The sequence below is a fragment of the Mercenaria mercenaria genome, chromosome 19 (genome assembly GCF_021730395.1).
Source record: "Mercenaria mercenaria strain notata chromosome 19, MADL_Memer_1, whole genome shotgun sequence".
NCBI lineage: Eukaryota > Metazoa > Mollusca > Bivalvia > Venerida > Veneridae > Mercenaria > Mercenaria mercenaria.
This window is the reverse complement of record NC_069379.1, coordinates 45,269,193-45,286,810: the sequence shown is the minus strand read 5'-3', so window position 1 is coordinate 45,286,810 and position 17,618 is coordinate 45,269,193. Positions and strand designations below refer to the sequence as shown.

The 17,618-nt window shown below is 35.4% G+C and overlaps 1 protein-coding gene across 1 annotated transcript in view; it reads left to right on the top strand.

Moving 5' to 3' along the window:
- The first annotated feature begins 4,982 nt into the window (after nucleotides 1–4,982).
- LOC123542054 (ubiquitin carboxyl-terminal hydrolase 8-like) overlaps nucleotides 4,983–17,618 on the top strand; it is a 72,803-nt gene continuing 60,167 nt past the window's right edge. Inside the window, exon 1 of the mRNA XM_053531134.1 lies at nucleotides 4,983–5,001. The gene's annotated coding sequence lies outside the window, so the exon portion shown is untranslated. The remainder of the gene's footprint in view (nucleotides 5,002–17,618) is intronic.

Genomic DNA, 17,618 nt, shown 5'->3' with positions numbered 1-17,618 from the left:
AACAGTTGAAACGGGCTCAAGCCAAATATGACAAATTATTTAATAAAAGTATATGATAATTTTAGTTTTAGGCCCATCTGATTTTTAAAAGAAATGACGAGTTATTGTCCTGACTTGATCGGCGTCGGCGTTGGTGTTGGCGTTGTCTGGTTAAGTTTTGTGTTTAGGTCAGCTTTTCTCCTAAACTATCAAAGTTATTGCTTCAAAACTTGCAACACATGTTCACCATCAAAAGCTGACGCTGAATAGCAAGAAACCTAACTCCATCCTGCCTTTTGCAAGAATTACCCCCCTTCTTGTGTTTAGGTCAACTTTTCTCCTTTCAGTTAACCAAACCATTGAAACCGAAGAACTAAACTCAAATCCTCTGTAAGAAAGTGTAAACTTTCTAACATAAACAGATTTAGTTGGCAGCAAGGCCCAACCCATGACTTCCAGTGAAAGGTTACAGTGATTGCAAGTCAGGAACACTGACCACTCGACCACGAAAATAAAACACGCACACACGCGCACACACACACGCGCGCGCACACACACACACACACACACACACAGGAACCCTATGAAAGTAATATTGAAACATATCAATACTTAGATTTTTTTCTCTGCATAAGAAACAAGTGCCAATCGTTCCTGTAGACTACACATAAATAGACAAATTATAAATATATGTTTGATTGTCGAGCAATGTCAACGAATTCGATGAATTAGCAGCAGAAAATTGATTTCGTAATTTCAAGGAATACGTTGAAAACAGCTAATTAATTTGTAATGGATATTTTTATTTGATTTTCCTACGGTGAAAAATGGTCCTTTTATTTCCGTGAAGGACGAAATAATGAATGAGTTTGTAAATAATTTTATAATAACTGAAGATCATTTAAATTAGCATTTTAAAATAGTCTCATCCGTCTGTAATACGGCTGCAACACATATTTATAAAACTCTTTCGGAGTTAAACGCACGTTTTCAGTCGGGCTTTTTCGATGATGTAATGGGTGGGGCATGGCATATTAAGTACATACAATTGACAGTGATTTGAAAGTAAACACGTACATAAAGTAAAAGAATTATAAAACACAGAAAAAAATGTATCTCAGGACAACATCCAGTGCTTCATTATGTAGACTATACTCGGAATCGTACAGATACACATTTGTAATAATAATACTTAGTGCACTTTCTTCTTTCGTCTCATCCGCTATATCTATTTGGAAACAGTGTCTTAAAATTCTGTATTATTCCAATTTGGTGTGAAAAGTGCGAGGACTATGAAGATTAGAGAATCTGAAAGTCCGGGACCGTAAAAATCTGAAGCTTTGAAGACATGCATCTTGCATGCACTGCCCTTCAAATCGCATAAAATGCTCATTTTAAGATTATATGCATCGTAGATCTTATATTTTAGACGAAAATCCCCACCTTCACAAACTGGCGAGGGGAAAAAGGAAAATATAAATAATATAAATAGGAGTGGTCCTACAATTTTAAAACAGGTGGAATATGTGATCTTACTTGAAGTGCCAGTTAAATTAGAAATATTGCCTATTGGTCTTCAAGAGAACGTGATTATAAAGCTACGAATATAAATATAAACAAAAGACTTTATCTTTTAAAAAATATATAAGTGACAGAATGTAAGATTATATTGATACGATATCATTCGTAATTATATTAGCCATCAGAATAGTGTGTTATGTTCCTCCTGAAATCCCCACTCAACTAGCTGGCTTTACCCACCTGCAGACAGTCAAAAATGACTCCTTACAATGACCAAGTATCTTGTACAGTTCATTTAAGATTCGTTTTGCTGTAATTTTAAGCGCAACTCACCCTTTGATATAGGCACGCATTTCGTTTTTTTCTGTCTCACAGAAAATAACCCGTGTATAATTATGACTTTCACTGTTTCAAATGTCTATATTTTTTCATTTGTGCCCCCTATATCCACGAGCTCTACGAGTTTATGTAAGTATTAAATACGCCTTTATATGTATGTAGAAAATAAACATGAAAATCCATAGCTTATCAGTAATAAAACTTTTTGATGAATGTATATTTAGATTCTAGCATAAATTTGCAGGAATTTAAGCCAACACATTTTTGTTTTAAAGTGAAGTTTAACTGGGATTTATAGATATATGCAAGATAAAGAAAATATATTGCCAGCGCAACCAGCATAATAAAATAAAATTTCTATGAAATCTTTGTTCTGAAGCAAATTTGGTCTCCTTTTAGACTCTGATTACGACTGCCTACAAGCTAATTAACTGAGGTCATTCTATTTTTTCTTTTCATGATAATATAATAATGCTGAAACAAGAAGGTTTCTTTCCGTCTACCTCCTCGAAAAAGTTATCGTATCCTCAAACGAAATTTACTGTGACTGCATCAAAATCCACCGTACAGGATGGAACCTGCCAATTCTGCATCCTCTATCAATCGACTTTCTGCAAACAAGTATAATAAATGGAACGGATTCATAGCTTGTTCGATAAATATCATAAATGGGAAGACAATACTTCAACAGAAAAGGAAACAAAGTAGGAGTGCCTCAGTTTGTTATTCTCAATTTTCGTTCATATTTTAGCAAAAAAAAAAAAAAAAAAAGAAAAAAAAAGAAAAATGAAAAAGAGAGAGAGAGAGGCACCGACCTCCCTGTGCCATAGTTTTTCAACTTGAATGTTTTCCCCGTTTGCAAGGACTTGAAGGAGTGTTATCTCCCTTGATGTCAGCATTATTTGGAAAGAGACCTGAACATGACGTCAAAATAGTCAAGGATAAAAAAATATCAGATCGCTCCAGGAAAATAACCCGCCACTGAAAAGGTCAAAACTTAGATAAAGAAAGTAAAGATTTGCCCGCTCACTCCATAAAACTTTCTAAAGAACTAGAGATTTTGGAGTGGCCTAGCTAAAGGCAGATTGTGTATGTGGTTAAGCTAAAACCACGTTCATTGTGACACTGTTCACTCAAATTATCTCGTGTATCTTGTTTAATCCATGTTTTACAATAATCGAGCAGATCACGTGACAATATTGCAAGGTTGCCGCCATTTTACACTGTTTACGTTCTGGACAAAGAAAGATGGCGTTTTTGGCTTGTTTCAAGTAGCAAATAGATGTGTATGTGAGGTGAGTTGATTGCCTTTCGGAGTTATGGATTACTTACCATGTAACACTGTGTAATTTAGGACAAAAGGTGAAGTTGAACTCTTTCAGTTTCAAATATTATCAGGCTGGTAACAATGCCGGATCGGGCTTTCAACATAAAAACTAATATTTCATGAAAAATATCTATCTTCCGTAAAATAATGAAGATATTTCTTTCGAAAATGGGTCATCTGGGATCAAAAACTACGTCACAGGGTCAGTTCAAAGAAAAACCTTGTGTATGTGATAGAGGTTGTATTTTTCAGTTATATATAATCTTCATGAAATTTGGTCGGAATGATTGCCTTTGTAGTGGTTCTCGTATCGGGTGGCCTCGGTAGCTCAATTGGTAGAGCGTTGGCACGGTAAGCTGAAGGTCCAAGGTTCGAGTCCTGGTTGAGGCTGCACATTTTTCCTGAGACTGTTACATTTGGGGTCTTGTCCGGGATGCTCACCCTTGGAGCCCATGCAGGACGAAGCAGTTTGGCTGGGATGTGCATCTGAATTCGGTTAACAGTTTGCGCCAGACATTGGCAGGCCAGGAGTGCCAATGTCTCACAATAAGAGGGAAAGTGTGTAGCGGTTCTCGTATCGGGTGGCCTCGGTAGCTCAATTGGTAAGAGCGTTGCCACGGTAAGCCGAAGGTCTGAGGTTCGAGTCCTGGTCGAGGCTGCACATTTTTCCTGAGACTGTTACACCTTGATGAAATCTAGGTCAAGTTTGAACTTGGGTCATCTGACTTCAAAAAGTAGGTCAAATTATAGAAAAATCTTGTGTATGATTAGAGACTGCATTTTTCAATTGATTTTCATGAAATTTGGTCAGAATGATTGCCTTGATGAAATCTAGGTCGAGTTTGAATATGGGTCATCTGGGGTCAAAAAGTAGGTCACTAGGTCAAATCAAAGAAAAACCTTCTGTATGTGATAGAGGCTGTATTTTTAGCTCATCTGATTTTTTGAAAAAAAATGAGTTATTGTCATCACTTGATCGGCGTCAGCATTGCCTGGTTAAGTTTTATGTTTAGGTCAGCTTTTCTCCTAAACTATCAAAGGTATTGCTTTGAAACTTGCAACAGTTATGTTCACCATCAATAGCTGACCCTGTACGGCAAGAAACATAACTCCATCCTGCTTTTTGCAAGAATTATGGCCCCTTTTGGGCTTAGAAAATATCAGTTTTCTTGGTTAAGTTTTATGTTTAGGTCAACCTTTCTCCAAAACTATCAAAGCTATTGCTTTGAAACTTGCAACGGTTGTTCACCATCATAAGCTGACCCTGTATAGTAAGAAACATAACTCTGTCCTGCTTTTTGCAAGAATCATGGCCCCTTTTGGACTTAGAAAATATCAGATTTACTGGTTAAGTTTTATGTTTAGATAAACTTTCCTCCAAAGCTATCAAAGATATTGCTTTGAAACTTGCAACTGTCTTTCGCCATTATAAGCTGATTCTGTACATCAAGAAACAGAATTTTTTTGCAAGAATTATGGCCCTTTTTGGACTTAGAAAATCATGGGTAGGACAATTTTTCTATTATACAAAAAAATCAGATGAGCATCAGCACCCGCAAGGCGGTGCTCTTGTTCAGTTGATCTTCATGAAATTTGGTCAGCATTGTAACCTTGATGAAATCTATGCCGAATTAGAATATGGGTCATCTGAGGTCAAAAACTAGGTCACTAGGTCAAATCAAAGAAAAACCTCGTGTATGTGAAAGAGATTGTATTTTTCAATTGGTCTTGTTTTTTTTTCAGGTATGAAGTTGAAAAGTCAAAAGTTAGTTTATACCGAGACAAAAAATGAAGCTAAGATAGAGTCAGACATAGTACAGGTCATGTAACAGATGGTAAGTCACAGGGTTAGTAACCCTTATGCTGGACATGATTATCAAGATCTGCACTGTTCGCCACATAGTCAGTATATTTTTGGTAAGCACCGCTTTTAACAGTTACTGGTACTGTCCAAACTGATAAGGAAGCAATTGAAAGACAGACAGATGTGAGTTTTCAGCTAGTTTTCAAAACAATAATCAATATGTTTCCCAATGTTCTATAATGTCATAGAATTAAATGTTTCTGAAAAGATGGAAGTGCCTTTATTTATAATGTATAGCTGCACATGTTTAGCAGGAGTCCTCCCTTTTTGCATCATGACTTGGGAATTACATTTTCAGCTCATCAGCATACAAAGAGCACATGTAAGCTAACTGATATTCAGTGCAGTTATTAGTACTTAATTTTTAGCTCACCTGAACTTCGTTTAAGGGTGAGTTATTAGTATATATACATATATATATATAGTTGGATGGTCCATCGTCCAGTGTCAACATTGTTTACTTAAACATCTCCTCAGAAACTGCAGGTCAGACTTACACAAAATTTGGGCAGTAGAATCCTGGCATGGATCTCTATCAAGTTTGTTCAGATGGTTCACCTTGGTCGTTTTTTAGGGGCCACAAGAGCTAAAAATAGAAAAAACCTTTAAAGAACTTTTTCTCATGAACCACTTGATAGATATTCATCAAACTTGGTCTGTACAGCATCATTATAAGGCTCTCCTAATTTTGGTCAAATGGGACCCCAACCCCAAAGCTTAAATTTGAAATAACTTTCAATAACTTTTTCTCATGAACCACATGAAGGATCTTCATCAAACTTGGTCTAGGGCATCATTATAAGGTTCTGCCTCACATTTGTTCAATAGCGGCACTTGGTCCCTTTTAGGGGCCACTAGAGCCAAAATTAGAAATACTCTTATACGACTTTTTATCATAAACCGTTAGAAGGATCTTCATCAAACTTGGTCTGTAGCATCATAATATAAGGTCCATTCCCAACTGTGTTCAAATTGGGGCACTTATTTGAGCTAATGTCATGAAATCTCCGGTCATATTCAAGAATTACTTTGTCCGGAGCATAATTATGTTCTTCGTGCATAGAGGGGTTTTGATGAAACTTGGCACAATGGTTCACCATCATGAGGCGGAGTGTCATGCGCAAGAACCAGGTCCCTAGGTCTAAGGTCAAGGTCACACTTAGAGGTCAAAAGTCAAATTTAAGGATGACTTTGTCCGGAGCATTTCTCTTTCATGCATGGTTTGATTTTGATGTAACTTGGCCAAATTAATTGTTCACCATGATGAGACAGAGTGTCATGCGCAAGAACCAGATCCCTAGGTCTAAGGTCAAGGTCACAGAGGCCAAAGATACAAGAATGAAAACTAGGTCTAAGGTCAAGTTCACACTTAGAGGTCAAAGGTCAAATACAAGAATGACTGTCCGGAGCATTTCTTTTTCATGCATGGAGGGAGTTTGATATAAATTGGCACAAATGTTCACCACCACGAGATGGAATGTCATACGCATTAGAACCAGGTCCCTAGGTCTAAGGTCAAGGTCACACTTCATATACAAGAATGACTTTGTCCAGAGCATTTCTTCTTCATGCATTAAGGGATTTTTATGTAACTTGGCACAATTGTACACCATCATGTGATGGAATGTTATGCGCAGGTCCCTTCTTTAGAATAACTTCCCTTTGTTGTTACTATAAATAGCGTATATTGTAACTTTTTCATTACTAGTCGTAGGGAAAAATTGAGACAACTTTTCTGTACAGTAGTACAACATGCATGTTACTTCCAATTTTGAGGTGTAATCTGACCTATCTCTACCTAATAAGGATTTTTGTGTGGATTTTTTTTTTTTTAAAGATAACTTCCCTTATTTGTTTATTACAAATAACTTAAACTGTAACTTTTTTTATAATTGACTGTAGGCAAAAGCCAAGACCACTTTTCTGTGGTACAACATAAATGTCACTTTCAAATTTTAGGTGTATTTTAAGGTATCTCTACCTGTTTTTTTGTGGACTTAAAAACAGTAATCTGATGACTTCAACAAAGCATCTTTATGAAGGCTTTCAAGCCCTCTCTAATTTGTTCAAAAAGGTCAGCTAATTTAAAGCCTTAAACAAAACACTTGATGGATCTTCAGAAAACTTGGTCTGTAGCATTCATGTATAGCCTCTGTCTCTCGATGGATCGTCTTACTTCAATTTATCTCGCATAACCCATTTTAGGGACTGCCAGAACAAAAGGTAGTCAATTCAGTTTGGACTTTAATTATGACACTTTTCAGTTTTCTTACATTCTGTTAGTTAGAGATTAATTTAATGAAGGAGCAAAAAGACCCATTACATAGAGTTAGATCATTACTGGAATTGTACATTAATGAGCCGCACCATGAGAAAACCAACATAGTGGGTTTGCGATCAGCATGGATCCAGACCAGCCTGCGCATCTGCGCAGTCTGGTCAGGATCCATGCTGTTCGCTTTCAAAGCCTATTGGAATAAGAGAAACTGTTAGCGAACAGCATAGATCCTGACCAGACTGCGCGGTTGCGCAGGCTGGTCTGGATCCATGCTGGTCGCAAACCCACTATGTTGGTTTTCCCATGGCACGGCTCATTTTATTACTTTTATTAAATTTTGTAATAACCTCCCTGTGATATAAAACTATTTAAAAAGTGGGCTATTTCTGTGGATTGCACTAACTTCTAGTTTTATATTTGTATTTGATAAATATTGGGATATTTCAACAACCTGAAACAAAATGCAATTTTTAAAACAGCATGTAGCTTAGGAATTCATCTACTTTTCAATTTGTCTTGGCCTGCTCAGCCAGGATAGGTAAAGGGAGGTAATAATGATTTTATAAACTTGGATTTCTAATGAATTTTGGCAAAATGGATACTTTTTGATGCAGATCTTTGACAGTTCTAATACAAAAGTGCTTATATTGATATCATTCCCAAGGCAAAATATATTTATTCAATTTATACTTATGCTAAAATAATGCTATTTTGGTTGGGCAACCAGGATAGGAAAATCAAATTTTAAAAATACTTCCAGAGAAAATCTTACGGTATATGAAATAAGATCTCATTGAACACATATTTTAACTGTATATGATTAACTGTTAAAAGTTTTGAAACAAATCCATACATGTGTTGACCAAGATCTGATTATACCACCTTTAAAAACAGAATTGAAATACCTTTAATGCTTGATGGATCTTCACCAAATTTACAAATTTATTCTGTAGCATTCTTGGTTGTACGTTCAGATAGTTACATATTACTGCCTTTTAGGAACAGGAAAAATGGAAGAAAAAAATCATTAAAGTCAAGATTGAAATTTTAAACTACCACTTCTTGCATTTTACTTGAAATAATCATATGTTAGGGATATGGTAAGGTAAGAAAGAAATTCTGGCTGCTGGTTTCAGAAAACTTCTGTATCACTGCATTCTTATGGCAGTTATGGCCAGGCTTTATGTTTTCTGTGCTTAAAAAAAATGACAAGCCTATCAAAATTATCGGACTTCTCGAACATGGTTTATGTATGAAACAGGAAATTTAATGACATTTTGTTTTTGTGCCAAAGTTAAAAATCATATTACCAGTTCTTTTAATCATAATTACTGAAAGAAGAAAAAAACATTGAAGGAAAAGTTACTGAAAAAAAGGATACACTTGCATGTATTTCTGGATTAGATTTCCAGAAAAAAAGGATGAAATGAGTAGATTAAAGGTCAGCTATTGAATATTTTTACTATAATGAAAACATGAATTTTGAGATTTATATCTAAAAGTTTTATTCTGATATAAATTTTAACTGATTATTCTCTTCAAATGAAAATCTCTCTTCTAATGAAAAATATTTCATTAGAATGTTTAAATCATTCTGTAAAACCCAAAGGTGTTCAGTAAAGTACGGTGAATGAATGTAAAATGAATTATTCTGTAAACAATTAACATAGTGGATGAAGGTTTAAAGTCACAGTGAATTAATGTTGAATGAAGTACTTTGTAAAAAGAACGTTATGAAACACAGTGGATTGACTCTTCAGTTATATTGAAAAACAGTAGCATGGTTAAATTGTTTTGTTAAATGAATTACTTTTAAAACACTGATTTAGTGGCAAGGTTTTTAAGTGGACTCGATGGCATGGATTTAATTTGTAACACACTGGCAGGGTCTTTAAGTGGATTTAATTTGTGACACACTGGCATGGTCAGTTTAAGCAGATTTAATTTGTAACATATTGGTAGGGTATTTAGTGGCAGGGTACTTAAGTGGATTTAATTTGTAACACACTGGCTGGGTCTTTAAGTGGATTTGATTTGTGACACACTGGCTGGGTCTTTAAGTAGATTTAATTTGTGACACATAGTGTAACTCTCTTTTTAAATGTCTGTAACTATAGATTTGTTTTAACTGTATATGTTACAAAAAGGTGTAAAAAGAAAAGTTATTATTTTCAAATACATGTTGGAATCCTTTTTTTTTTTTCAAATTTAAATAATTTGCAATGCTATTTCCCCAATGCTATGTGTTTTGGTGACATTCCCAAAATGATTTTGATTGGTAATTTTGTCATGCTTAAACCTTAATGCTGCATTTCTTGGGTGATCCTCTACTAAGAATGTTTGAATTGATTCTAACTTTTCATTTAATAAACATGGGCATGAAAGGAGTGAACTTAAAAATCATCTTGCTCCAATATGAAGTTATTTTACACAATGTTTTTATGGTTTCTGAAGCCAATGTTGATTTGTCAAAAATTGAGACGTCTAAGGGAAAAGGACAGATGTCATAAAAGACGTGTATGTGACATCAGTCATAGCCTTACAATGTTCCATATCTGTGAAATAGTGTATAATTATCCGTGGTGACCATACATATTGACAGACACACCAATACCTCACTTTTTAGGAGAATCAATTCTATAAATATATAAGCAGGTTTTTTCCTTTTATTTTCTTTTCTCAAGCATTTATGCTTAAACATTTTATTTAATGATAAATTTAATGATAAATTAAGTCTTTTTTTATTGTATATTCAACTATTTGTTGTTTCCAAAGATTATTCTTCACTAATTCCTGCTTTAACTAAAATTGCCAAACATTTAGAATTGACATTTTGAATGGTGACTATTGTTACGTTTTTGATGCGAACTACTCATTGTTCATACTGATACCTGTGTATTTTTTTCAGTATTTAAAATATAGTAATTGATAATCCACAGAAGATTATGTTCCATTTTGATTTATAAAGCAAAGATGTCATTTTGTAGCTCTGCAAATAAGAGGCGGGAGGCATAAACATGCACATCCCAATAGAAAGCAGTTAAACTGGCGGGAAAAGGATAATTTTCATTGTGGTCATTGTCATGACTCGGTGTTGTAGAGCCTGTCTTGCTGAAGGGTTTGACAGCTTTCAATGCTGAGTTGTTCAAAAGCCTGTCTTGCTGAAGGGTTTGACTCTGCTTTTGATGTCGAGGTGCTTATATATGACCATTGACACATGCCTGGCAAACACAGATGCATTGGTTGAGAGAGTAGGTCGCTTTCTTTTGGAGTTAAGGCTCAAGGTGCGATTCCTTGCTACTCCCATTGCAGTGTAACCTTAGGCAAGGTACATTATCATGATTGCAGTCCACTTAACTGTAGATGGGTACCAGCAACTTGCTGGGGATAAATAAAAAAATTACCTTTATCATAATGAATGGTGATGCTTCAGAAGCTTATTTGCTTGGTAAATCAAAAAGGAACATATTCTACTGTAGGAACAAAATTCTAACATGTCAGATAAATCACTTATTCATATTATCAAAGAGTAGTTAGCATTAACATAATAAGACAAGACAAGCTTACTGACAGTAGTTATGACAATGTAAAAAAAATTATAGAGTTAATTGACACATTGGAAAACTTTCTCCACACAATAAAGATATTGCACAAATGATTCAAGTCATATAAGTCAGTAAACAAACTAACAGACAGACGGACAGATGGAATGACATACAGTCAGGTAGAGTAATTGCTATTTTGACCGATAACTTGGCTTCTTAGAAACCTGAACATCATTTGGAGGGTAGGGGATAACCTTCCAGTGGGGTCAATATTTCCCAGGGGCTTGGTATGAGACTTTGAGGGGCTAATATTTAATCCCCCGCCTCAAGTGGTGGGTGATAATAGGAATGGTCTCCATCTGTCCGTCCATCAATCCTTCCATCAATCCATCTGTAACACTTTGTGTCCGCTCTGTAACTCCTTGAAGGATTTTCATTAAACATGGGTCAAATGATCACCACATCAAGATGATGTGCAGAACTTGTGTGTCAGCCATGTTGGCTCAAGGTCAAGGTCACAACTTCAGGTCAAATATTTGAGCCTTCCATTTTGTGTCTGCTCTGATTGTCCTAAACCCCCTGAAGGATTTTCATGAAACTTCGGTCAATTTATTTATTATGATCACCTCATCAAGACGATGTGCAGAACTCATGAGTTAGCCATGTCAGCTCAAGGTCAAGGTCACAACTCAAGGTCAAAGGTTTTAGCCTTCTATTTTGTGTCTGCTCAGTATCTCCTAAACCCCTTTAAGGGTTTTCATGAAACAGTGGGCTCAAATGTTATGAGAAAGATAAGGTAACCTTCTTGCATGCCTAACAGGATTTTTTCCATTTTTTCAAGTGCTAGAAAAACTTCTTACACCCCAAGATGTAAGTTGTCTTATGTGCTGTAACTTATTAATGAATGCTACAATAGTAAGATATTAGATGTAAAAGAAAAACATTTTATTTGTTCTATTGATTGAAGAATATGGCATGCAAGAAAAAGAATCTATTACTAGTTGAAGGTGGGGATAGAAATATCTGGCTCTCAAGTAAGTGTTTCATGGTAACTCGGCTCTTTTCGTGGTAACTCGGCAGAGCCTTGTTACTCAGCCTAAACAATTACCCTCAAGCCATATATTTCCATCAGCACCTTCAGCCAGTGAAAGACTCTTATATTCTGTTACAGTGTAATCAATGACTGGAATTCCATGCACAAAGTCATAAATAACATTTGAAAAGATTAGTCATTTCAAAAGTTCTGCTAAGGCCCATTTTTGTCAAGTTATTGTTATTCTGGTAATGGTATAATGGGGAAAATGATTTGTAAATTATTGATTTTGGAAAAGATATGAAATACTAAAAGGTACCCTTCAAGATCAATTTCTGGGCATAAAATACATCTAAGCAACTTGTGTAGGGTTAGCTTTTGAGATGACATTTAAATTTTATAAATCTCAAAGTGGTTTATAATGATGGGGACACCTCTTGATCAATTTCTAAAGTTCTGTTTCCTCAAAGCAATGCTCATCAGCTGTTTTACATTTCAGCCATTTGTGTGACCTGTTCATTTTTTTTCACAAAGATGTTTTTGTACATTTTCACACTATAGCAAAACAGTGCAGTACATATTATAGAGTACGAAGCCTTTTCAGTATATTCACTTTTTAGCTCTCTTGTCACATAGTGACAAGGTGGGCTTTTGTGATGATTTGACAAAAGACATTCAATTTTTGTTTCCGGAAGCATTGGTCCTCCACTTCTGTTATCTTGATTTCCTTCAAGGTCACCAGTACAATCATATCAAAACTATTAATTACTTGACTCTTGCTTAAACCGATGGATCCTGGTGGATTCTTGCCCATTTATAAAGAGTAATGAAACTTAAACAGTTTAAATGTAGTTAATCAGATTTTGGTCAACTGATGGATTTGTTCAAAACCTTAACAACTAATCATTTACATTTATTTGTGTTCACTGAGTTCTTATACATGTTTAAGATTTTATTTGGAAGTTTTTTTTTTAAAATATGATTTTCCTATCCTAGTTGCCCAACCAAGATATTATTATTTTAGCACAAGTATAGATTGAATAAATATATTTTGTGTACGGAATAATATCAGTATCAGCACTTTTGTATTAGATTTGTCAAGACCTGCATCAAATAGTATAGGTTTTGCCAAATTCAATAGAAATCCAAGTTTATAAAATTATTATTACCTCCCTTTGTCTATCTCAGTTGCACAACCAAGATAAGATTGAAAATAGATGAATTCCTAAGCTACATGCTGTTTTAAAACTTGCCTTTTGTTTCAGGTAATTGAAAAATATCCCAATATTTATGAAATGCAAATGTAAAACTAGAAATTATATTGAAATCTAAGGATATAGTCCACTTCTTAAATATTTTTATATTAAAGGGAGATAATTACAAAGTTTCATTAAAAGTAATTAAATATACATGAATCTCATCAGAATACACTTAAAATTAAAAAATGTCATAAAATGTTGCTTAAATGTGATTAATCACCTTAAAGCATTCACTTTATCTATCCATTTTGATTTCCTAGAAATAATTTCTGCCAGTAGACTTAGACACACCTTTCATTCTGAAAATGTTTATAAGAACTAATCTGAATAGAATATATACCTGAACATGATATTGTTTGTACAATTTTCAGAAAGCTGTCCAAAGCTAGGAATCTCAGCTTACAGAATATATGAAAACTGAAAAATGTCCTAAAATGTTGTTCAACTGTGATTGACCATCTTTAAAGGATAATCTTTTTAGAATAATAATGGTAAGAAGTTGTCCAGGTATCCCTGAAGGTGAAAATCTATGTGTTACTGAGACAATAGCATCTGGTTACAATATAGAATCCTCCCCTCTTTCGGCCATTTAAGGGGGCCTTGCACTGAGAAAATTTTAAGAAATTGATGATTTGGGCTATAAATGTACCTGGCACCCATTCGGAGGAATTGTGTTCCTTTACAAAATGAATAAAAAAAACATACTCAGATTTAACCATCACATCAATTCATTATGTGGTGAGATAGTATCAGGAGATAATTATCATGAAAATCGTTCTAATCAAATAAATTATCAATTCGGTAAAATTTCAAATAATCAGTGTGAATATTTTTTATACGCCCAAAGAGACGTAATTATATTATGATCCCCTTGTCCATCAATCCATCCATCCTTCCTTCCTTTAGCAGTTTTGTGTCTGCTCTGTAACTCTTGAACCCCTTGAAGGATTTCGAAAAAACTTTACACAAATGTTTACCACATCAAGATGACATGCAAAGCACATGTTTCGGATGGCTGGTTTCAAGGTCAAGGTCACACTTCGGGGTCAAATGTCATATCAGTTTGTTTCGTTTCAGCTCAGTAACTTGAACTGCTTAGGGATTTTTAGCTCATTTATACAAAGTATATGGATAGCTATCCTACTCTCCCCGGTGTCGGCATCTGTTTCATTCCGCAGCCCCACCTGGGTTAAAGTTTTTGTACACATTCTTTTTTCTCCTTATCTCTGTAATTACTGAACGGATTTGCTTTGAACTTAAAATAGTTATTCCTCATCTTCACCCACATCATATGGCACAAGGGCCATAACTCTCACACCAATATTTAATATCTCATTTATTACTAAATGGATTTGATTCAAACTTGAAACTGTTGTTCAACATCATTACTCACATCATATGACACAAGGCAGGGGCGTAACCAGGCAAACGCAAATACGCACGAGAGTACGCTGTTTAAAAAATGACGAAAATAAAGTGGCACAGAAAAGCAATAGAAATCAATGCCTAACCCGGATTAGGCACAAAAACTAGATCTAGTAATCACTGCATATCAAAAAGTTACAGAGTGAGTTTTTTAAAAAAAACTCAAATTACTACTTGGTTAACCTGAATGATATTTATGCAGTGTCGGAATAATGGTGGTGTGTTTTCTTTAGTATAAACTATACAGTACAGAGACAAACAATTCATGCGTGAAAGTTTTTGTTTGATCATTGTTTTCAATAAGTATCCAAATGATGTTACAACCGAGAGATTTTTAAAATGGATGTCGGTGCAGTTTCTACACCATATATATACAAAGATGTTTTGATGGCTAAATGGAGCAATGTTCATTTGTACAATTTCCCCACTTGGTATACCTGTAGTAAAGCTATAATTAGTGTCCGACCAAGTTTTACTGCGAATTTCATCAGGAAATACATCATACCTTTAATGTAAACCTATCGATACCATGTTTTATCTCAGAAATATGCTTAGATGTAACAAAATTTTTGAAACTTGTTAAAAATTATTTACTTAGAATTTTGCCTCAAAGTACTCCAGAATGCACCTAATGGGATACAGAATTCAAAAATTTTCAAGGGGAGCATGCCCCGGACCCCACCCCCTAGAAATATAATGAATTCATGTATGTGTATGGTGCCTCTGCAAGGGATATAACTCTTGTACCAATCTTTCATGAATTATCCCCACTTTTTTACTTAGAATTTCAGGTTAAAGTTTTGATACACTTTCACTCTATCTCAGTTATTAACTAGATGGATTTGATTCAAACTTTAAATAGTTGTTCCACCTTATCACCCACATCATATGACACAAGAAGCATAACTCTGGCACCAATATTCATGAATTATGCCCCCTTTTACTTAGAAATTAAGGTTAATTTTGATGCATTTTCACTATATTTCAGGTATTATGAAATGGATTTGATTCAAACTTGAAGTAGTTGTTCCACATCATCACCCACATCATATTACACAAGATGCATAACTCTTGCACCAATATTTTATGAATTATGCCCCCTTTTTGCTTAGAATTATACTTATATAGTGCTTTAATACACTTTATCTTTACTACTTAAGCTATTGTGCAATATCTTCATCCACCATTGGAGTCATTAAACACTCCAATGACAGCTCCAGTTTCCTCAGATGTGCCCAGTTTCACTATCCTGCATCGAAATAGTCGAGCAGGCTGTCTCCTGTGACAGCTCTTGTTAAGAAACTTGGCACAAATGTTCACCACATCAAGACAACGTGCAAAGCACATGTTCTGGATGGCTGGCTTCATGGTCAGGGTCACACTTAGGGGTCAAAGGTCATATAAGTTTGTTTATTGTCCACTCTGTAACTCTTTAACTGCTTGAAGGATGTTAAAGAAACTTGGCACAAATGTTCACCATATCAAGACGACATGAAAAGTGCATGTTTTGTATGGCTGGCTTCAATGTCAAGGTTACATTTAGGGGTCAAAGGTCATAGCTCTGTAACTCTTGAACCCCTTGAAAGATTTCAAAGAAACTTGACACAAACATTCATCACATCGAGAGGACGTGCAGAGCACATGTTCTGGATGGCTAGCTTTAAGGTTAAGGTCACACTTAGGGGTCATAGATCATATGAGTTTGTTTGGTTCCTGCTCTGTGACTGTTGAACTGCTTGAAGGATTTTAAAGAAACTCAGCACAAATGTTCATCATATCAAGACATGCAGAGCGTATGTTTCGGATGGCTGGCTTCAAGGTCAAGGTCACACTTAGGGGTCAAAGGTCATACCATCAGGCATATGTTGCTCGACATTTCAGTGCTGTTGTTACATATATCAGCTGCAAAAAATATGGCCTGTAGCTTGGTGTGCATTAAACAGTCTATACATGAAGAACTAATTTAAAAGTGTTCGTTCCTTAGTTAAATGTTCTGGATATTGTTTCATTATATGTCTACCCCAACTTGTTTTTGCCCTGTCCATCCGTCCTTCAGTCCACCCATACGTCACACTTCATTTTCTATAAAAACTGGAGAACCATTTGACCTAGAATCTTCAAACTGCATAGGGTGGCAGGGCTTATAGAGTAGACAACCCCTATTGCTTTTGGGGTTACTCCATCAAAGGTCAAGGTCACAGGGGCCTGAACATGGAAAACCATTTCCAATCAACAACTTGAGAACCCTTTGACCCAGAATGTTGAAACTTCTGAGGATGATTGGTCATGCAGAGTAAATGAATCCTATTGATTTTGGGGTCACTGCATTAAAGGTCAATGTCACGGGTCTGAACAAGGAAAACCATTTCCGGTCTGTAACTTGAGAATCACTTGACCCAGAATGTTGAAACTTGATAAGATGATGTATCATGCAGAGTAGATGACCCCTATTGATTTTGGGGTCACTCTATTATAGGTCACAAGGGGCTGAACATGGAAAGTCATTTCCAATCAGTAACTTGAGAACCACATGACCAGAATGTTGAAACTTCATAAAATGATTTGTCATGCAGAGTAGATGAAACCTATTGATTTTGGTCAAGGTCAAGGTCACAGGGGCCTGAACATGAAAAGCCATTTCTGATCAATAACTTGAGAACCACTTGACCTAGACTGTTGAAATTTCATAGGATGATCAGACATGCAGAGTACATTACCCCGATTGATTTTGGGGTCACTGTATTAAAGGTCAAGGTCGCAGCAGATAGATCTGGTTTATAACTTGAGAACCATTTGACCTAGAACCTTCAAACTTCATAGGGAGATAGGAATTACAGAGTACGTGACCCCTTTTGTTTGACTTTTCCTCTTGTCCTCTGTTGACTTCTTCCATAATTATACGACTATGCATTGGGAGAGACATGCACTTTTTTACAAAAGCATATTCTACTTTAATCACATTTTCATTCGATATCCATAATACATGATATGACATGTTCTATGCAGGTCCCATAACTCTACTTTGCAGTTTTAGCTCACCATAGCACA